The sequence below is a fragment of the Mus musculus genome, chromosome X (genome assembly GCF_000001635.26).
Source record: "Mus musculus strain C57BL/6J chromosome X, GRCm38.p6 C57BL/6J".
Taxonomy (NCBI): Eukaryota; Metazoa; Chordata; class Mammalia; order Rodentia; family Muridae; genus Mus; species Mus musculus.
This window is the reverse complement of record NC_000086.7, coordinates 138,419,507-138,443,715: the sequence shown is the minus strand read 5'-3', so window position 1 is coordinate 138,443,715 and position 24,209 is coordinate 138,419,507. Positions and strand designations below refer to the sequence as shown.

The following is a 24,209-nucleotide window of genomic DNA, read 5'->3' as shown; positions in this document are numbered from 1 at the left end:
AGTTGGCCATCACTGGAAAGAGAGGCCCATTGGACACGCAAACTTTATATGCCCCAGTACAGGGGAACTCCAGGGCCAAAAAATGGGAATGGGTGGGTAGGGGAGTGGGGGGAGGGTGTGGGGGACTTTTGGGATAGCATTGGAAATGTAATTGAGGAAAATACGTAATAAAAAAAAAGAAAGAAAGTGGGGCTAAACAGCATAAATGGCTAGTTCTATCAAATGTATATCCTTGAGGTACTCATATTAATACAAGAACATATGTAATACAGATTTAATTCTGACTTAAATCTTGCAAGTCTACTTTGAACCATTTCTGCATTGTCTCTCAACTACTTATGTTGAAAATTATAAGTACTATTGGTTGCTTTTCACTTGCTAAATAAAAAAGGGCAAAGATTCCTCTCATTGCAACAGGAGATGGATGGTGATGGTAGAATCTGATGACCCCTAGAGACCTAGTTGAGTCATCTAGATCTGGATATTGTCATAGACTCAGAAGGAATTAGATTCTTAGATGATCAAAGAAAAGTGTATTAGCGAAATCTCAACCTGTAAATGAGAATAAATCTGAGATTTGATGAAATTCAGCTCTAAAAAAGGCACATTACCATATTTATTTGTGTCCCTGGGGTCTGTTTCTAGATAATTTTTATAACTTATAAAATGATTGTCAATATGTAAGAAACTTTAAGGGTTCATAGAGACATGATTAATTTGTAAAGTAGAACCCATTTTCTACTCTGAGAATTTGTCTTTCAGTTTTCATGATTCCTTTATTTTTATGCTATTTTCTAAAAATAAAGAAATTTAGATACTAATAATGTGATGGTCCAAGATAGTGCAGAAGTTTCTCAAACTTGTACTCTTGCTGAGGCAACTTCACATATACATAGTATTTGATCTCCTTGATGGAGAATCCCATGGAAATTTATCCAACTTTATTCTAGGAGCCTTAGGTCAAGCTAACTTAACTTAGCTTCTGTTAAACTGCCTGCTTATATAACCCCTTTCCAGATAACAGCTTATTGTAGCTTCCTGTTAAACGTCTTGCTTGTATAGAATCCTCCCTCCAGCTAACTGCTTATCTTAGCTTCTGTTAAATTGCTTACTTGTGTGAACCACTCTCCACCCCAAAAATTCAGAGCAAGGTGGCAGGTTTTTCCCTTCAAACATCCCATGCTCTGGATATTCAGTGGTACACTTATGTTCTGAGTGCAATCCCAATCTGCAGTAATGAAGACTTTCAATTGACTAAAAACTGTGTCTGAGTCACCAGCTCCACACAACACTAGATGAATCTGTTGTATTTCGTTTTCTAACAGAAAAATATTTTGTTCATAAGTCTTCACTTCATTTCATTTTTCTAAGATGCAATTTTCAATATTTTAAGCCAGACCTTTTGTGTAATGTTCCCAACCTCCAACAACTACTTCTGATAATTTTGAATATATATTATTTTAATTAGAAACTGAAGCAAAAACTCAGCTACAGACTTGATAAATGTGCCTTGTTGTTCCTGACATAGGCCAAGTTGTTAGTGCTTAAGTCTCAGGCCACAGACCAATTCTCGTCATCTTTATATGTGGCCCAAAGAAATGGAATTTTCAAAATGTCAATGCCATGAATTTATCAGGAATGATAGCCTAGACCTCAATTGTAGAACTCAGGGCACTGCGGAAAGAGTATTGCTGTGAGGTCAAGGCTAGTCTGGGCTACATAGTAATTCTCTGGCCAGTCTGGGCTACAGAATGCAACTTTGTCTCAAAATAAACAAGTTAAAAAAATAAAGGCAATTTATTCCTAGGAAAATATATCTTGGGGGATTTATTCCTGCTAATGATATCAATAAAGCTTTAGGTTTGATTCAATTCAAATCAATGATACTGAACAGTACAGAACCTAAGGATTTTGACAGGAGGTAAAATCAGCAATGTCTGCCTACAGACCGGTTGCAGTTATAAACAGGACTCCAGAAGGTGTAGAGACGTGATGCTAGGATGGATACAAAGTCAAGAGGACATATTAAAAAGAAAACAAAGCTCTGGAGGTGGCTACATTTGGGGAAATTCCCCCCAACCTACTAGTTATAGAGCCTCCTCACTCTCAATAGACTTATGCTTCACTTAGAGGCAGAGACAACAGCTGCTGAAAGTCAGAGTATCACAGTTCCAAAACAGGTAAAAGGTTAAAAAGCCAGGCAGCAGTAGGCCTGAGCAGGACCCTGCAAAAGGCCTTTCTCTCAACACTGTAAGGGAAATCCTAGAGCCTAGATAACTAACCCAAGGTGACCTAATTCAAGTGTGTCACTGAGCCTAACTAGCCATGTTCCTAAAGCAAACTGTGGCAACCATCAGGGAATTAGCTATTTGTGATTTTATTTTTTAAAAGGGTGTCTTTGCGGGAGTGGGAGGGTTGGGGAACAGCGCAGGGGGAGGGTATAGGGGGCTTTGGAGGATAACATTTGAAATGTAAATGAAGAAAATATTTAATTAAAAGAAATGCCTTAAAAAGAGGGTGTCTTTGTTGTTACAAGAGTAATGAGTTTATAAGGAAATTCCACCTTTGTACAGAAACGATTTGGAGGATAACAAATAAAACTAAAAGTGTTTCTTCTCCTTTAAAAATACATTATTTTGTAATCTTCAGTTCCGATCACCCTAGTGTGACTCGGGTTATCCAGGCCTTTCTAATTCAAGGTTTCCGCTAGTGGGGTCTAAGGTACACTAAGGTAAAAGAGACAGCCTAATAAGCATATCAGGCTTCAAGGTGAGAGTTTAGGAAAGAACAGTGGCAATTAAATCATTCACCTTTCCCTGTGCAATCAGCAAGTATTCAGGTGTTAGTTTTGTACCAAAGATGGTACTTGTTTTGTGGGGATACCAAAGAAAAGAAAAAGGCAGAGTCTTAGTCTTTGTGGACATCACACTGGAGCACAAATAATAAGGAAGTGAATATATAATTACAGATTATCAGCCACAGCTTGTTTGAAGACAACCACACAGTACTATGAAAGAATAAAAATTGAGGAGTTAATCTATGTAGATTATTTTGGTGCAACTAGATGTAATCATCCAGCAGTTCTCACTTGGCTATTCATTTGTCTGAGACCTCCAACAGTAGAGGTTACTAGGCCATGAGAGAACAACTCAGGTAAAAGGAATGCTGCAGAGCTTGTAACTCCCTGAGGTAGAGGGGGTAGGGAGGACACAGAACAGGAAAGGAATTCGACGACTGAGGAAGAACAGACTGTGAAGTTGAGGAGGTATGAAAGCATCAAATGACAAGGAGATTTAAACACTACTGGTTTCTGTCTTTCTTAAGAGCCGTCTGGCTGCTCCTGGAGTTTTACTAGCCCTTCATTCAGTACATTTTCTTGAGTACCTGCGATATCCAGGTGCTCTTCTAGACCATTAAATAGAAAACAGTGACTAACACAGTCAATAATCCCTGTCCTAACTGATCTTCCGTTCTACTGGAAGGCACACATGCATCCCATAAATAAAAAGGAAACCAAAAACAGACAGATGCTCAAAGCTTTTGCTAGTGCTGTCACTGAGAGAAACGGGTAGTAGAGATCTCTTGACTGAAGGTGGGGGAGGGGATTTTTGGTTTAGTTATGGTTTTGTTGTTGCTCCCTTAAAAAAAGAAATAATTGAAATATAACTACACTATTCTCTTGTCTTCCCTTCCCCCCCTCCTCCAACTCCTTCCAGGTCCTCCTACATTTCTTCACAAATGTATCAATATACAAATACAACCTGATGAATCCATTTACTCCGGTTTATATGATTTCAGGGCTGACCCTTGCAATTAGATAGTCTATTAGAGGCTGTCTAATAGCCTCATCTGTGGGACAACTAACTCTTCGTCTGTAACCAGTTCTTAGTTTCTTGAAGCTACATAGATCTGGGGTTGGGGTACTGAAGCTAGCTTCCTTTGTTTAGGGTTGGGGCCCCATGAGATTTCCACCTTCAGCACTAGCATGTCTACTGTTATTATCATTATTCAAGTCTTGTTGAGTGCTACAGTTTTCCTGTCACTTCAATATCACAGTAGACTTCCTGGTTCTCTGGCTCTTACAGTCTTTCCACATGCCCCCCCCCCCTTCATTGATGTTTGCTGGGCCTTACTTTTAATAGCTTCTGCAATTCAACCAAGTACAATGGCAATAGACTGTATTTTTTGAGGAGTCTACTGAACTCCCCTCGCCAACAACTGAAAATAGCACTGGAATTTCTGCTACATAGTCTATGCCTTTCAGGAGATGCATTATATTTCTATCTTCATTTTGTTAAGGTTTCAAGGCATCTCCTAGTACCAGCACCATGTGGAAAAACCTCCAAGTACATAGATCTGGGGCCATGGCACTGAGCTCTAAAAGAGTCTAAGACAGACCATATCGCTAACAACTGTCTTTAATTTGTATATTAACATATAGACAGGTTTGAGGATCAGTGGAGCAAATGACTACATAAATTACTCTCTCTAAAATTAAAAGTTCTCTTTTTCGATGCACTCAAATTTTAAGAAATAAAAGAAAGAAAAAAAAGAAGTTTCTTATTTAATTATATATACATACATACACACACAAACACACACATATAAAGTTTTACATTCCACACACTTCCCCTATTTTCCTATTCCACTCCTTCTCTAGTAATTCCATCTCTATCACCCTCTCAAACAATCTATCTTTTTTTAGTATTTTTTATTGAAATGATCTAAATTATGAGCAGAAAATTATTGATGATCACAGGCAGCAAACTTTCATTCTTGTTTTCCCCTCCCTGACATAATAAATTCAAAATGCCATTCTCATGAGAATAATTAGGAGTTGGAGGAGACAAGGTCAGTTGGCTCTGTCAGCTGCCGTTCCTCTAGATAATGGGCATGCTCACAGAATAGCAAAAGAAAAACAGGAATGGAGGCAAGGATAGTCCCGTGGAAGCAAAAAGCTGGTTAGTGACATTTCTTTTCAAACTTTTTGCAACTTATCCACAAAAGTCTGCTTAAGGACAGGAAAAAATAGTTAAGAGTGCAGCTGCAGTTCTGACAATTCCTAGAGGGGAGGCAGCCAGTCTTCTAAATTAAATTCCTTCCCTTTCCTATATCCTCAATTTCCCTTTTCTTTATTCTTCCCTGCTCTCACCAGTTTTTCCCATTTCACTATTTTTCTTCTCCTTCATGTCTTTGTCACGAGTCTGCTGGGTGCTTAAGGAAAAAAAAAAAAAAAAAAGCATCTACCTCCCTAGTATTATTCTGCACAGAATGTTGTTAGGACTTGAACCTAGAAATTCACCTTCACACTAAACCCCAATCTGGGATGGCCAGCGAAGAGTTGGGATGAGTCATATTGTTGTCTTCAGTTAGGGCTCTGGGTTGTGACATTTCTCTGGAACAAGCTGAAGTTTAAATTTCTCACAGCCAGGCTGGCTGAACTCTGGAACTGAGGACTCCGGTTTATCTGTCAGGGCAGACTATTTGCTGCCCTGGATTTCTTTCAAGTCTGACCCTGTTCTGGTGGCTCAGTTGGAGAGAGACTCAGAGTAAACAGCATGTCTCTCCACACCCAGCTGGTCACTAAAATAGGACACCCCTGGGTGGTTTCCCAAAGTATCACGAGGCATGACAGCGCTGTGAACAGAGTTAAGCAAGAGATAAGCTTACTGGAAGGGAAGATGAGGTGGGAAGCAACAGCTTGTCACTTTACAGTCCTCCCATTCACTGTTTACCAAATTTGCCCCCAGATATTTTCTCCCAGTTTCAATCTAAATGCTCTGTATGATCCTATTCCTCCCACCAATGCCACTCATGTAACTGCTCGTTTCCTCAGTTATACCATTTTGACAAGGATTTCTGAGCCATATCTGCCTGCAGGTAGATGGTGCCATTTCTGTCCAGCAAAAGCCTGGGGCAGTGGCTCAGCGTGGTTGAAACACTGATAACAGGCTAATGGGCCATTTCAATCACATTTCTTAAGAGTCCCGATATTGAGAGAAATTTGCTATCAATGATTTAAAACACGTTCATGTTAAATACTTAACTGTGATGCAAATTATAGGAAGCCATTGGTGAAAGGACTGTCTCATGCCGCATGCCCAAGAATTAAGGAAACTGCTGATTTTATATTTCTGATATGAATGTAGCTTTGCACTGCAACTGTGTTGCATGTTACGTACACTCCTTTGGTCTTGAGACAAGAAAAAGAAGGAATCCTAGATGGATCAAGTATATATGTAAATATGCATTGTTTACAATGAAATGGATAGGTGTCTATTATTGGGGGATAGTTCTGGAACTTTGGTTTAACATTAAAGAACTTTCAATTTGAGAAGGGAGATGTGGCTGAGGGTTTAAGAGTGGTTTGCTTCTTGAATTTCATGTGTTTGGCAAGTTGTATCTTATATCTTGGGTATCCTAAGTTTCTGGGCTAATATCCACTTATCAGTGAGTACATATTGTGCGAGTTCCTTTGTGATCAGGTTACTTCACTCAGGATGATACCCTCCAGGTCCATCCATTTGCCTAGGAATTTCATAAATTCATTTTTTAAATAGCTGAGTAGTATTCCATTGTGTAAATGTACCACATTTTCTGTATCCATTCCTCTGTTGAGGGGCATCTGGGTTCTTTCCAGCTTCTGGCTATTATAAACAAGGCTGCTATGAACATATTGGAGCATGTGTCCTTCTTACCGGTTAGGACATTTTCTGGATATATGCCCAGGAGAGGTATTGCGGGATCCTCAGTTAGTACTATGTCCAATTTTCTGAGGAACCGCCAGACTGATTTCCAGAGTGGTTGTACAAGCTTGCAATCCCACCAACAATGGAGGAGTGTTCCCCTTTCTCCACATCCTCGCCAGCATCTGCTGTCACCTGAATTTTTGATCTTAGCCATTCTGACTGGAGTGAAGTGGAATCTCAGTGTTGTTTTGATTTGCATTTCCCTGATGATTAAGGATGTTGAACATTTTTTCAGGTGCTTCTCTGCCATTTGGTATTCCTCAGGTGAAGACCAAAGTGTGGACACTTTACCCTTTCTTAGAAATGGGAACAAAACACCCATGGAAGGAGTTACAGAGACAAAATTTGGAGCTGTGACGAAAGGATGGACCATCTAGTGATTGCCATATGCAGGGATCCATCCCATAATCAGCTTCCAAATGCTGACACCATTGCATACATTAGCAAGATTTTGCTGAAAGGACCCAGATATAGCTCTCTCTTGTGAGACTATGCCGGGGCCTAGCAAACACAGAAGTGGATGATCACAGTCAGCTATTGGATGGGTCACACGGCCCCCAATGGAGGAGCTAGAGAAATTACCCAAGGAGCTAAAGGGAACTGCAACCCTATAGGTGGAACAACAATATGAACTAACCAGTACCCGGGAGCTCTTGTCTTTAGCTGCATATGTATCAAAAGATGGCGTAGTTGGCCATCACTGCAAAGAGAGGCCCATTGGACTTGCAAACTTTATATGCCCCAGTACAGGGGAACGCCAGGGCCAAAAAGGGGAAGTGGGTGGGTAGGGGATTGGGGGGTGGGTATGGGGGACCTTTGGGATAGCATTGAAAATGTAAACGAGGAAAATACCTAATTAAAAAAAAGAGTGGTTTGCTGTTCTTCTAGAGGACACAAGTTCAGTTCCTAGAACCTATATGAGACAGCTCACAACCACCTGTAACTTTAGGTCCAAAGTAGTCTAAGGTCAATTTCTGGCCTCTCATGGCACCTGCACACATAATAGCCACAACCTCACATGTAAATAATTAAAAATAGATTTTTAAAGAACTACAAAGTAAAGTTTTGTGCAGATGGAGTGGGCTGTCAATGACCACATTAAGGAATTGGTAATGGTCAAAGGGTCGTAATAGCTTAGTAACCCTGGAATGATGAATCCAAAAAATTACTGTAAATACTCTGGAAGTACTTTCAGGTCTATAAAATAGAAATTTCAGACAGAGACTTTTATTAGCTTTCATTGCTGCAGTGAAATACCTAGAGATGGGAAGTTCATTTACTGCATATTTTCATTTTTTTGCTATTATTTAATTCTTTTATACAGTGCAGTCTTCATCCCTTTCCTAGTCCACACTCCCTGACTGCTCCCTATCCCGTACCTCCTCCCCCCATCTGTAAGAGGATGTCCATATCCCCACCCCTACCCCACGAGACCTCCCCACTCCCTGGGGCCTGAAGTCTCTCAAGGGTTAGGTTCATCTTCTCTCACTGAGGCCAGACCTGGCAGTCCTCTGCTGTATATATGTTGGGGGCCTCATCTCAGCTGGTGTATGCAACCTGGTTGGTGGCTCAGTGTCTGAGAGATCTTGGGGGTCCAGGTTAGTTGCGACTGCTAGTCTTCCCATGGGGCTGCCCTTCTTAAATGTTAAGTCCAAGTGGCATACAACAGGATAGCTAGTTATTACTTTACTGTGCCAATTCATATCAGGTAGAAACTATGCAAGGCCATGCAAAACCAGGATGCAGGGGTTGGATGGTCAGTCCTTTTATAAGAACTTCCTGTTGGGATTCAAGAGTCATATCGCAAACATCTGAATGGCTTTTGAGGGCATCTTTCCTACTGATCAAAGATTTAGTAGTTTCCATCTTTTAAGGTTTCAATGCATCTCCTACTACCACCACAATATAGAAAAACCTCCAAGTACATAGATCTGGGGCCAGGGCACTGAAGCTATATCAGAGTCTAGGGCTGATCAAATTGTTAACAACTGCTCTTAATTTGTATATAATACATAGACAGGTTTGAGGATCAGTGGAGCAAATGACTAAATGAGTTAATCTCTCTAAAATTACAAGTTTTCTTTTTTGAGACACTCAATAAATAGAACAAAAACAACCTGGAATTATTTTTAACACAAGACTTCAAAATACCAATTAATATGCTATTATATTCAAATATATATATATATATATATATATATATATATATATACATATACATACATACACATATATAATTTTTGAAGCCTATCACACTCATGAACTCACAGGAATTATGGTTACTTGAAAAAGATCTGTATAACATCAAGACAGCTAACATTTTGGCATAGATAAGAGAAGTAATCTCCAGGTCACACATTCCTTACTGAGGAGATATTAGCAGTTGTTAGTTGCTGAGGAAGACAGAATCATGTGGGTTTTTTTGTTTGTTTGTTTTACTTTTGGTTGTTCTAATGGAAGGTATGGCCACTGGTAGGTTTTCCACACTTTGGTGGGTTACCAAAACTAAAACACATGTATTTGGGAGGGAACATTTTGGAGAAATATGAAGGGAGTGAGAGGGGAAAAATGGAGTATAGATATAATTGTACATCATTGTATATACATTTGTGAAATTCTCAAAAATGAAGAAAAAAATAATATAAATAGATATTCAGAATGTAAATATTTTTAACAAAATGAAGAACCCAAAAAACATATAAAATAATACCCCCAAAATTCCTTCTTTCCACAACAATCTTGCTTTACAGAAGTTAAGAACAGAAGTGAATAATTTGACAATAACATTTTATATTAATGCTGATTGTCTCCCAAAGTAAAAAAAAAAAAAAAAAAAAAAAAAAAAGCGAATACCAAGGTGAAGAAACATCTGCTGAAAGCTGTAACTGACCCAAAAACTCCTAGTTGATTTCATTTATTGACTCAAATTTTCTCTATCAATGTGGAGCTGTCTCTGGGTGAAACTTGCTGACTCTGCACTTCAGCAGCTTTGTACACCAAGCTGTCAGCAAAAGAATGTGCATAATCATTGGCACACACTTGCACTGATACTTGCATTTTTCTCTGGGTTTGAAATAAATATAGCATTTTTCTTTACATCTGTTGCCGTCACATGAGGATGTGTTTGGGAGCATTTGCTCAAAATATAGTAGCATGCAAGTTTATTTCTGGAACACTACAAACAACATCCCCAATCTCAATTCAGTAGAATTCTGGTTTTGAAGGAGGCTTATGTAAATAGATGTGGCATCCTTCATAGAGAATGAAGACAAACACTGAAGTAACTGATTATGTGGTGACTGTAAAATTCTTGCTATACTGAATGATGTTTCTATCACAATTCATCCATTATTATTATTTCTTTTTTAGAAAGCCAGGAAAATCTGAATGAATTCCTAGTGGTTATAACAAAGAATATCATTGACATTTCTAAAGATGTAGCGTGTTAATAATACAAGCCAAATTTCATAAAACACCAAAATTTTCTTGTTTCAGCATGACTTTTAGCAAAACAGTATGCTTGAGCAAGTGCGTATTATGATTATTCCCTTGACAATTGTTTTAATGGACTCTCTTGTATGTTATTCCATTAATTACTATGGAATGACTAAACAGATATAATCTTAAATAATTCTAGTATAATTAGTGAAAATTTAACCAAGCACAATAGTCCTGTACTTCTGAAAAATCAATGATTATTTTCTACAAAATACTTTTAAAAATATTCAATTAACTCATATCTGGTATGAATAATTATGCATGTTTACATTGTTTCAAATGAATATTTTCAACTGTTTTCATATAAATATTTTGCTATATTCTCATGAAACCTCTCGTAACAGGCAATGATACTGACAATTTCAAGGACAGTCAAATGGTATACTAGCTTTCCAAAACAAAAGAGGAGTTTGACTAAAGTGTAGAGAATTTTAACCAAGAAAAACAGGGTTTGAACTTGGCACTTGAGAACCTTGTACATTTAAGAATCATTCATATATTTGCTTTTGCTCTCTTTAGAGTTGAATAGTTGATCCAGTTATTCTTTTTCCATTAACCAAGTGCTGCGTAGCTATAACCCTGCTAGACAGTATTGTCCCTTTCAGAAGTGCTTTAACACTTTGATCAGTGTGAAGCTTACATTAAAACTGGAAGGATGACAAAAACATTTTGCTCAGTGTAATTTTTCTAAGGGAGACATGTATAAATACTAAAAAAACATATGCAAGGGAGGAAACTATCAGAGAGTATGTCAATGAAAAGACATTATTAGTTTATTCTTTGCAAAAGGAGTAAGAGTAAAGCAGAAAACTAGAGACAGAGAGTTCTAGGTATTAAAAACCTATAGAGTAAACATATAAGCATATAGACTGTATGTCTGTCTGGCTACTTACAGAGTGCAAGAGAAGAGAAAATAGGATTTGACATCATTGCTATTTATTCATACTCACAGGTAGTCTCCTCTGACTCTATGTATATATGTATATGGGTGGCTGTAAAAGCCAAAAGACGGTATTGAATCCCCTGAAGCTGGACTTACAGGTAGTTTTGAGTTTCCTGGCATGGATTCTGAGAAACAACTCAGGCCCTCTGCAAGAGCATTGAACTCCCTCTGCTGCTGAATCATCTCTCCATCAAAAACTCTAAGATTCTTAGGTATCAAATCCCAGTTTCCTTCCTTTATCCTTCCACATGTGCATAGCTGATAAACATCTGTGCTTCTACTCAACACAGAGACTCGAGTAGATACTATTAATGAGGCCCTGAATGTACATGAAAGGAGTTATGGTAATGAACAAAAAAGTAAAAATGACTAGTGGCAGTGTGTAGCCAGTGTTAACTGAACAACTACTCTTTCTTGGGGAATTTTCTCTCTTTCTTTGTTTCATTTTTACTTTTATTAAATTTATTAATTGATTCACTTTACATCCTAATACAAGCCCCCCTCACAGTACCCCCTTATACAGATAATCTCCCCATTCTACTCCTTCTCCTTTTAGAAGGGGAGCCTCCCTCTATAAAACCGCACTCTTTTCCCTATAACCCCACCTGTAGGCTCATCAAGTTGCTGCAGGTTTTTAGACACGTGCTCTCACACTGAGGCCAGACAAGGTGTTCCATTTAGGGAAATAAGTCTGGTGGTTCCTCAGAAAGTTGGACATAGAACTATCCGGAAATACCTCTCCTGGGCATATATCCAGAAGATGTTCCAACCAGTAAGAAGGACACATGCTCCACTATGTTCATAGCAGCCTTATTTATAATAGCCAGAAGCTGTAAAGAACCCAGATGCCCCTCAACAGAGGAATGGATACAGAAAATGTGGTACATTTACACAATGGAGTACTACTCAGCTATTAAAAAGAATGAATTTATGAAATTCCTAGGCAAATGGATGGACCTGGAGGGCATCATCCTGAGTGAGGTAACCTAATCACAAAAGAACTCACACAATATGTACTCACTGATAAGTGGCTATTAGCCAAGAAACTTAAAATACCCAAGATATAAGATACAATTTGCAAAACACATGAAACTCAAGAAGAACAAAGACCAAAGTGTGGACACTTTGCCCCTTCTTAGAATTGGGAACAAAACACCCATTAAAGGAGTTACAGAGGCAAAGTTTGGAGCTGAGACGAAAGGATGGACCATTTAGAGACTGCCATATCCGGGGATCCATCCCATAATCAGCTTCCAAACGCTGACACCATTGCATACACTAGCAAGATTTTGCTGAAAGGACCCAGATATAGCTGTCTCTTGTGAGACTATGCCAGGGCCTAATAAACACAGAAGTGGATGCTCACAGTCAGCTATTGAAGGCCCCCAATGGAGGAGCTAAAGAAAGTACCCAAGGAGCTGGGGGAATCTGCAACCCTACAGGTGTAACAACAATATGAACTAACCAGTACCCCCAGAGCTCATGTCTCTAGCTGCATATGTATCAGAAGATGGCCTAGTCGGCCATCAGTAGAAAGAGAGGCCCATTGGTCGTGCAAACATTATATGCCTCATTACAGGGGAATGCCAGGGCCAAGAAGTGGGAGTGGGTGGGTGGGGGAGTGGGTGGGGGAGCGTGTGGGGGATAGCATTGGAAATGTAAATGAAATAAATACCTAATAAAAATATTTAAAAATGTAAAGATAAAGTATATATATGTCTATATATATATATGTATGTATATATATATATATATATATATATATATATATATATATATATATATATATATATATATATAAAATGAAAGATAGGTTATATTAAAAAAAAAGATCCACAGACAGGTAGGCAAGAGATTCAGGGACAGCTTCCACAAGTGTGGTTGAGGGACTTCTTGCAGGACTTTGTAATAGTATCAGTTAAATCTCATAGAAATACAATTTCTGTATCAGCAATAAAAAGAAGCAGCGACTCATGATTTTATTGGTTGGAGGGAGCACGTGAATATGAATGCTTTTGTTTCTTACGAGCTCTCTTTACTTCTGACTTCTTAGTATAGGGGTGCCTGCTCATGAAGGACTTGCTAATTGTGAATGAAATGAACTAGATGTGGAAGAAAGAAGAAAACCAGTGGTACAACTTGTAAGTTGGAGGTTAGATAGCATGACTTAGGTTAGGGGAGGAAACTGAGAACAAACTCTTAAGAAATAGTGGCTTGGGTGGTGATGTTTAATGGAAATAGAGGGCTTATTCAAGAAAACAGTTTGATGTACTACTGCATTTTAAGATATATTATATTTAGAATTTAGATAGCACTAATCAAAGGTATCTTCCTCATAACAATGAGAAGCTAATGAAGCTGAGGCAGAAATGGCACACTCTCCCATTTAATCTAGTAAGGACATGGAAGGAGGATGCATTGGGGAATTGCTTTAATAAACACAAGTGATTTAGAAGGCTGGTATTAGAAAATCAGAAAAGCTAGCATTCGTAGCACAATTTAAAAGACTAGCTTGCAACCACCACTAGCAATTATGACAAAATGTATGTTACACTGGCTACTTTTCATCTTCATACACTGGTTACTTTTCATCTTCATCACAATCCTATCATTATGTCCTTTCCAGAAACAAATACTGAAGTACAGAAAAAAATTGAATGTCTAGATAAGGCTAGAGATTTAACATATGATAAAAGACACATGCAAATTCAGCTATGTCATTGGAAACACCCTGAGTAGAGCAGGTAGAGAGGCAAAGGCGAAAACACTTTGGCTGTCATGATAGAAACAAAATGGTATATATGCATGGGCTAAGAGGACCAATGAAGCAGAAGACAGTAATTTTCCATGTGATAGGACTGCCATGTGGCTTACTGAGTACAAAGCATCTCCTAGCAATGACACTCTTCTACTCTTAAACTATCCTGCCTGATACATCTGTATCTATATGCATATCTAAAGATTATTAACATAGAGAAGCTAAAAGGCTTATCATGTTGTTTTCTTGAAGTTGAAATAAGCAAATCTGTCTTGCTCCTGAAAGCATCATATCATGTAAAGCATTTTTCTAATACCACATTAGACTGTGCATGCTCCAGTTAGAGAACTGATGCTGTTAACAGTTGCTTGAGAATTAATTCAGTAACTTCAAAAGGAAAGGCTTTTTCTAAAAAGCCTTCTTAAAAAGACATAAAATGTTTATGCCACAGGGAAACACAATAACAAAAGCAAGAAAAACAACTTTTTAAATGTAATTTTTATGTTGCTTTCTTTACAACTTTCCTACTTAAATGCAGATTATAATTCACTAATAAGTGGATGATAGATTTTTTAGCTATTAAAATGCTAATGAGAAGGTTAACTTTACGTCAGAATCTATTATTGGAAAGATAGGAAGGTAGGAAAATTCACTTTAAGGTCATTTAAGATTTTATCAGGAAAAAAAAAAAGCCCTACATTTCTTATTAGAAAAAAATATGCAGAAATCTTGGAGCAATTATATGTGTGTGTGTGTGTGTGTGTCTAAACATTACACTAAGGGAAATAATATTTTAACTTGGTGTTGCAAAAACTAACATTCTTGAGTGGATTTGAATCTCTGGACAGCTTCACCTGCAGCAGGGAGGGGGAAATAACAGATTGTACAAATACTCACTAGAATGTGATGGATTGCACAAGACCCTAAGACAGGTACACAGAATGACTGCAGATAGATTTGAGACTGCCTGAAATCTCTCCAAGCTTTGTCTTTTGCAGCAACCAGTTTTCAAATAGTGAATCACACTATTTTTTCAACCTCGTGCTTTGTAACGGCATTCTCACATCTATCAATCCATGATTATAAGATATGCGGCTAAATGACTTAAAAAGTTCTTGATATTATGGAGAACAAGTTGAACACTTAGCTCTAAGAAAGACATGAATCCTATTTCAATAGCTCAGACTAATACTGGGGAATAGAGATAGGAAAAACTGTGGGAGCCAGAAGAACTGAAGAGATACAAAACACCAACTTCTGAAGAAGAAGCCACAGCAATGATGACCTTCCAGAGCTGTGCATTGGATCTTCCAAAGAGTGGGCTGATTAACAGCTAGGCATGGACTGGGGAGTGACTTATTGGGCTGTAAAACTCATAAGAACAACATGACCACTAGGAAACTAAAGTTACCAATAGAATGTCAAAAAAATGTTTCCTATTGGTCCATTTGTGTTTTTAAAAATATTTTCCAGCCTTAGTATATTTTCTGGTCCTATGACATAATATTATAAACTGTAATTTATAAGTAACAGAAATTTACTTGACTTTATTGACTCTAGATGCTGAGAACTTCAAAACTGTGGGTTTAGCATCAGGTAAGTGTTTCTATGATGCATTACAGCATCATGAGAAAGGTTAGTGGGACTTGGAGAGATGGTTCAGCAGTTAAGAGCACTGGCTGCCCTTCCAGAGGACCTAGGTTAGTTTCTAGGACACTTCATAGCCATCGAGAAAAGTGATTCCAAGGGATCCATCACTTTCTTTAGGCCTCTGTGGGCACTGTATGCACATGGTTCACAAATGCACATACAGGGAAAATACTCATATACAAAAAAAAATAGATCCTTTTAAAGAATGGTAAGTGGGCATACATTCAAAAGGGATTTGATAGGGCTTGGAGTTAACCTTTTATTAGAAACTCATAAGACCAAAGTGTGGATACTTCGCTCCTTCTTAGAATTGGGGAACAAAATACCCATGGAAGGAGTTACAGAGACAAAGTTCGGAGCTGAGATGGAAGGAAGGAACATCCAGAGACTAACCCACCTGAGGATCCATCCCATATACAACCACCAAACCCCCAGATACTATTGCATATGCCAGAAAGATTTTGCTGACAGGACCCTAATAAGGCTGTCCCTTGTGAGACTATGCCAGTGCCTGGCAAATACAGAAGTGGATGCTCACAGTCATCTATCAGATGGAACACAGGGCCCCTAATTAAGGAGCTAGAGAAAGTACCCAAGGAGCTAAAGGGGTATGCAACCCTATAGGAGGAACAGCATTATGAACTAACCAGTACCCTCCCCCACCCCCAGAGCTGTGTCTCTAGTTGCATATATAGCAGAGGATGGCCTAGTCTGCCATCACTGGGAGGAGAGGCCCTTGGTCTTGTGAAGATTATATACCCCAGTACAGGGGAATGCCAGGGCCAGGAAGCAGGAGTGGGTGGGTTGGGGAGCAGAGCAGCATGAGTCTATAGGCCCTGGCATTCCCCAGTATTGGGGCATATAATCTTTTCAAGAACAAGGGCCTCTCCTCCCAATATCTAGCTTTTATATCCTCTTAAAGTTGTCACCTCTTAATATTTTTACAATGGGAAATAAATAAATTTCAGTTTTAAGAACAGATGAGAGCAAACCCAGCAGCAGCAAGTTCCACCAGATACTCTATATGTACTCCAATAATCACTTCTGTAAATGTTCAACATTTTTAGTCATCAGGGAAATGCAAATCAAAACAACTCTGAGATTCCACCTTACAGCCATTAGATTAAAATTTTAAGTGACCACACATGCTGGCGAGGATGTGGTACAAAGGGAACAGTCCTCCATTGATGGTCGGAATGCAAACTTGTGCAATCACTCTGGAAATCAATTTGGCAGTTTCTCAGAAAATTGGAAATAGCTCTATCTCAAGAAACAGCTATACAAATTCTGGGCATATACCCAAAGATGTTCTACCATTCCATACTTGCTCAACTGTGTTCATAGCAGCTTTGTTCGTAGTAGCCAGAAACTGGAAACAAAGCAGATTCCCCTCAATTGAAGAATGGATAAAGAAAATGTGTTTCATTTACATAATGGAATACTACTAAGCTAAAGCAAAGACATCATGAAAATTTTCGGCAAATGTATGAAATTAAGTGAGGTAATCCAGGACTAGACAGTCATGTATGGTATGTGCTCAGTTATATGTTGAAACTAGCCACAAAGTACAGGATACCCATGATACAATCCACAGACCAAAAGAAGCTAAATAAGGAGGGTCCAAGAGAGAATGATTGAATCTCACTCTGAAGAGTAAATAAAACAGACATCAGATATGGATGGAGAAAAGGAAGTGGGTAGTGTATAGGGAGGGAACTGGATGGGAGAGGGGATAGGGAGGTAAAAAGTAGGTGGGGGATCAAGTGTAGGGATAGCTTAGGAGAGAATGAAAATCTGAGGCCAGCTGTGGAGTGATGGGCAACTCTAGAACTTGCTAGAGCCTAGAGATGGGGGAGCCTCCATTGAGTCTATGAGAGAGACTCTATCTGAGACTCCTAGCAGTGGGGGATATGGAGCCTGAAAAGACTACCTCCTGTATCCAGGCAGTATTCGCCATAGAACAGTAGAGGGATAACTTACCCATAAAACCTTCTTCCATAATGTGTCCTGCCTATAGCAACTGTACAGACAAAGATGGAGCTGAGACAAAGGGAATGACCAAACAATGACTGTCCCAACATGAGACTCATCCCACAGGCATGAATCAATCCTTAACACTTTTAATGATACTCCATTATGCCTGCAGACAGGAGCCTAGCATAATTGTCCTCTGAGGGGTCTACTCAGGAGCTCCCCAAAACAGATACAGAGGTCCAAATATTTGGTGGTACTCAGGGCATCTTAAGGAAGAGTTGGGGAAAAGATTGAGGGACTCAGAGGGAATATGAACTCCACAAGAATACCAACAGAGTCAGATAACCTAGACCCTTGAGACTCTCAGAGGCTGAACCACCATACAAAGTATATATATATGGGTTGGACCAAGGCCTCCTTCACATATCTAGGAGATGTGCAGCTTCGTCTTCATGAAGGTTCCCAGCAAGTGGAGCAGGGGCTTCCCATGAATCTGTTGCCTGTCTGTGGGTCCTGTTCCTCTAACTGGGATGCCTTGTCTTGGCCTCAGTGGGAGAGGATATGCTTAGTCCTACAGTGACTTAAGGTGCCATAGTGGGTTGGTACAGAGTGGATCCTCCCTTTCATAGAGAAGAAGGATATGGGGGAATGGAAGGAGGAGCTGTGTGTGAAGCGGGACTGGGAGGAGATGAGGGATCTGGGATTGTGATGTAAAGTGATTAAATAAATAATTTCTTTTTAAAAAAGAATACAGGAAACATTCAAAATATAGTAATGTCAATTAACATTTTACCTTTCTCTGTCATTCTTTTATTTTAGTGCCACATGTCCCTTCTCTGTAGAAATTGAAATTGTGCTTTAGGGAAGACAAATATAAACCTGAGTGACCAGCAAACTGTTTAACAAGAAGAAATTGAAATATAACTTCTAATAAAGAAGTTGTTTTCTGTTATAAAGTCAATACATTATTGGGCTATTCATCTCCAATGGTTTAAAAGCAACACTGCAGATTCTGGGTATCCTGTTGTTTTCTGTTGCTGTGATAAAACAGTGATCAAAAGCAATTTTTGGAAGTAAGGTTTTTATTCTTCCTCTGAGGTTACAATATATAATAAAGAGAAGACAGCAGACAATCAAGGCAGAAGTCTGGAGGCAGGAATTGAAACAGAAGCTATGGAAGAGTAAAAGTTACTGGCTTGTTCCCCCTGGCTTGTTCAGTCTGCTTTCTTATATACTGCAGCCTCCCCAGGGGTGGCATAAATGTTGCCACAGGTCAATCTTCTCAACCATGTTTACTTTTACACAGAGACCTCAGGCTGTGTTGAGTTGACAAAACACAACCAGGACACTAAAAATTGCTTCCTTTTCTTCTTTATTTTTTCCTTTAATTTCTCTTTTTCCTTCCTATCCTCACTCTTTTCTTTCTATTATTTTTAAAGATTTTTATTAATTTTTAGGGATATTTTGATCATATTTACCCCCTTCTTATCCTCCTAATTATTCGTGGATCCATCTCCTTACTTGCCCACACTCACCTTCACGATCTTCTCTTTAAATAACCCATCAATTTGTTGCCTGCTACTATTTTAAGACTAATAATTCTTGTGTAATTTATTATAATTTACAATCTCCTTATTTATTCAACATCTGATTGGATCATTTTACAATTTTTAATATTTACCCAAATAGTTATGCCATGTATAGTCTTAAGTCATAATTGTATGTAAAGTAGACACTGAACTGATTATTTGTTAACTAATATATTTATTTTATGGATATGAGTGTAATGCATGAAAATTTATGTGCCATATTTGTGAAGTGCCCATAGAGGGCAGAAGATGATACCAGATCACCTGGAACTAAAGTTCTGAGCTACTGCATTGGTGCTGAGAATCATACCAAGATGTTCTGGTACACCAGCCAGTGTTCTTAACTGATGAGGTATCCTCCAGCCCCAAACTGATCATTTTTAAAGAAAAAAATTAAAATTGATTCCTCATTATTTATGAAAAGCACAATTAAATACAGAAGTATAGTGCTAAGAATGGGGGAACACAAAAGATGTCACTGCATCATACTTAAGCTGAGAAGAATGTGAAGTTGCAGTTAGATATAGAGTGAAATGAGGGATCTCTTGAACCTCTTGAACAACATTCAGAAAGACCCTAGCAGAAATGAGTTTAGCCTATAATGATAGAGTAGAAAAGGCAAAATGCTATGGCAGGCGTCAGAAGAAGGAAGATACAAAAACCATAGATGATCAAGTAAAAGAGTTCAAACTAATTTTTGGATATAGTTAGGATAAAATTGAAGGATTTGATATACAGAAATAGTATTCTACTCATCTGTTATATTGGTACTGAGTAATATAAGTATAATGTGAATTTCATAAATTACTTTGAGTTCTCTAACCCACAGTAAAAAAATAAATAAAAATGGGATGTATGAAATTAAACTTTAATTTACTTAATATATTTAAAAATACTATTCTAACATAAAGCCAACATTTAAAATGAAGAAATATCTTTTTGACATTTCTATGCAAAGGTTACAAGATCCTGCATATATTTTTACATGGATAGAAGATCATATACACATTTTATGTGTTCATTTGCCTTATGTGTCTAGTTGTTATCATAACAGCCAATCCAAGTCTGTAAAACTAACTTTGCCAGGTGGGTAGAAAAATAAATTATAGAAGAATGAGCAAAAGAAAGTGTATTTATATCCTATGGCTTCTGTACAGCAAGTCATCACAAAGCCAGTTACTTTAACAAAAATATGTTATGCTATAGTTGTGGATGTTAGGGTTCTAAGATGAGGCTCAGTGGATTAATACCAAGGTGTTGTCTAGGATATTTTCCTTCTAGAACCTCTAGGAATGAATTGATTCCCTTACATTTCCAGCTTCCACGCACATTTTCTGCTTTTATTTTATCATTACTCTGCCTGCAAAGCAAATCTTATCAGGTCAAATCTATTTCCTTTTGCTATCTTTCTCATCTTCTCACTTCTGCTTTTTTTTTTCTTATAAACTCACTGGAATCATCTTTGTAAGCTATTGTGATCTCTATGTCTTCAGGTGTGTAGTTTAGGCACTGTAATTCACTGTCACCTATGTAACCTAACATGTTCATATGTTCTAAGGAATAGAGCAGGTCCCTTTCATTCGTGGCTTTATTTTGTTTATTGTCATTCTAAACAAGAAACAATAAAAGGTTACTGTTCTATAGAAGAACTATCTTATGACAAAACTCCTAAAATACAGAAAAAAATGCAAACTAAAAATTAAATACCAAACATATTCCTATAATACTTCATCATATGCTCACTTCGCAGAACTTACACTAAAATTAAAATGATAAAGAGAAAAATAACATGGCTCCGGGAAAGGAAGACATGCAAGTTCATGAAACATTCTATATATTTTTTCTGACTTTTCTTTGAGGATATGGTGACTGATAGGCTTCGTATAGGTCAGTGGATGACTCCCACAGCCATTTGCATATGGGAAGCACCAATTGATCCAAGTAGGTTACACATGAAAGGAAGAGAAGTTAAAATAATATGTTTGGAGGATGTGGTAAAAGACAAACACTCCTTCATTGCTGGTAGGATTGCAAACTGGTACAACCACTCTGGAAATCAGTCTGGAGATTCCTCAGAAAATTGGAAATAGATATACCTGAAGACGGAGTTACACTACTCTTGTGCATATGCTCAAATGATGCCCCATCATACCACAATGGCATGGACTCTACCATGTTCATAGCAGCCTTATTTGTAATAGCCAGAAGCTGGAAACAACCCAGATGTCCCTCAATCAAAGAGTGTATGCAGAAAATGTGGTTCATTTACACAATGGAATACTATTCAGCTATTAAAAATGAGGACTTCATGACTTTTGCAGGCAATGGATGTAACTAGAAAATATCCTGAGGAAGGTAACTCAGACCTAAAAGGCCATGCATGGTATGTACTCACTGATAAGTGGTATTAGGCAAAAGTGTACAGATACAACTCACAGACTGTAAGAAGAGTAAGAAGCAGAAATGCCCAAGTGAGGAGGTTTCAATCCCACTTTGAAGGTGGAAGGAAATAATCACTGGAGGCTGAGGAAGGGAGGAACCTTGGAGGGAGAGGAGAGGGGGAGAGGAAAGGGAAACAGGATCAGATATGGTGGGAGGGGACAGGAGAGAAGCTCAGAGGGTCAAGAGAATAAATGGAAATAAGTAGCCTCTGGGAGTGGGAGGTGGGGGACCCTCTAGAGAATACCAGAGGCAGAAGAGGTGAGACACTCTCAGGACTCATTGGGGGCAACCTTAGTCAAAATGCTGAACATCGGAGAAAGGGAATTCTAAGAGTCCACCTCCAGTAGATTGGCAGGGTCTCAAATAGTGGGACAGGGTTACTAACCCACAGTCAAAATTCCTGACCCAGAATTGTTCCTGTTTAAAAGAACTGCAGGGAAAAAAATGGAGAAGAGACAGAAGGAAAGGAGGGCCAATGACTGGCCCAAATTGACATTCATCTCATAGGGGGAGGGGTGGGTGCCAAGGCCTGACAATATTACTGATTCTATGGCATGCTTACAGACAGAAGCCTAGCATGACTGTCCTCTGAGAGGCCCTACCAGCACTGACTAAGATAGGTGCAGATACTTACCATTGGACTGAAATCTGGGACCCCTATGGTTGAATTACTGAAAGTATTAAAAATGCTGAAAGAAAGAGTGACCCATAGGAAGGAAGATCAGCAGTCTCAACTAACCCACAGCCCAGGGAGCTCCCAGAGTCTGAACCACCAACCAGGAGCATAAACTGGCTGGTCCCAAGTCCCTGGCACACATATAGCAGAGGTCTATCTGGTCTGGCCTCAGTGGGAGAAGATGTACCTAATCCTCTAGAGACTTGAGGTCCCAGACAAGGATGATGTCTAGTGGTGGTGAAGGAAAGAACCCTCTCAGAGGCAAAGGGGAGGAGAAATGGGATGAGGAACTGTGGAAGAGGGGACTGAGGGAAGGCAATGCCTGGAATATAAGTAAATAAAATAATTTAAATTTAAAAAAGGATATATTTGGGAGAATCTAGAAGGAGCAAATGAATATAACTGAGATGCACTTTATATACACACATATATACAAATATATGTATGTATAAATTATATATTCATTTATATATATAATTTTCAAACAACTAAAATTTTAAACTTCATAACATAAAATATTTTATTAATATTTATTAAGCATCATTTTATCCATCTCTCTGTGTAGAGATGGAAATATGAAGATGGAGTAAATGTAATTTTATAAAGATATTATTACATAATTACTAATTAAGATAGAAATTATAAAAATAAAATTATACATTTAATACTTTGACCTGAAACAAAGAGAACACAAATAAAAGCTAATTAGGATGAATTATTGAGTTTTCATGTATTTTTCTCCACCAAAACATGCATTAATTTGTAAATTTTGTCCCTGAGGTTTATAAATTCTTTCAAAGTATTGAAGATTGGGCTATTGTACATCAAATTTCACAATTTAAACTTTAAACAATATCCTATGATACACTTTTAATGACAAAGGATGCTGAAACCTAGGCAGTTGAAATAATCTGTCCAAAATCTAAGTATCTTACTGTTCTGCTGTCCTTAGTAGGTCCTTTATTTCATAGACTATGAGTATAGCTTCATTGTTTTCTTCTTATCTATTCCTTTTTGTGCAAGGAGAGATCCCTGGTTGAGACCATGATATACTTTACTGAGAAAATAATAGTAACTAGTAAGGAGTTTTATAAGTAGAAAATTAAAGCATGCTTATTCTTCCATATTCTTCCTTCATTCTTTTAGTTATATATAAAAGTCTTCCTAAACTCTTTGTGCAATGTACCCTACTACTTTCAGATTTTCATAAGCATTTGCATTACAATTAACTCCCCTTTCTCTTCCAGGATAAAAATATCTCTGTGCACCAAGTTGCTTCCAGCCACAATGGTCAAACTCTTGTATCTCCAATCCTGAAATAAACAAAATCCCACCTATTGAAGGGGCGGTAGAATCTTGTTTCCTTTTCCTTCATGCTTTCTTAAAATTCCACAATCTCATTCCATAGCCTCTGCTCAATGAACATTTATGATGCTTCTTGTTTCACTCCTTAATTTCTCTATTGCTAAATCTGATAAGGATTATTTCTCAGTGCTTTCTTGAAGAGTTTTTTAGCTTGATGAGTTCAATATCCAGCCCAGTTGTAGGAAGTAAATTGATAGGAATAGGGTCTTAAGATATATCTTAGCGCCGGGCAGTGGTGGCACACACCTTTAATCCCAGCACTTGGGAAGCAGAGGCAGGCAGATTTCTGAGTTCGAGGACAGCCTGGTCTACAGAGTGAGTTCCAGGACAGCCAGGGCTACAGAGAGAAACCCTGTCTCGAAAAAAACCAAAAAACCAAACCAAACCAAACCAAACCAAACAAAGATATGTTTTAGGGTTTTACTGCTATGAAGAGAAACCATGACCAAGGCAACTCTTATAAAGGACAACATTTAATTGGGGCTGGCTTACAGGTTCATTATAATCAAGGCAGGAGCATGGCAGCATTCAGGCAGGCATCCTGCTGAAGGAGCTGAGTTCTACA

General features: G+C 38.3%; 1 protein-coding gene and 1 non-coding gene across 2 annotated transcripts in view; one reads left to right on the top strand and one right to left on the bottom strand.

Moving 5' to 3' along the window:
* Il1rapl2 (interleukin 1 receptor accessory protein-like 2) overlaps positions 1 to 24,209 on the bottom strand; it is a 1,278,324-nt gene that overhangs the window by 405,362 nt on the left and 848,753 nt on the right. The gene's annotated exons all lie outside the window — the stretch shown is intronic.
* Positions 20,899 to 21,001, top strand: Gm23958. The gene has a single exon (XR_003953153.1). It is a non-coding gene; the product is annotated as a U6 spliceosomal RNA (small nuclear RNA).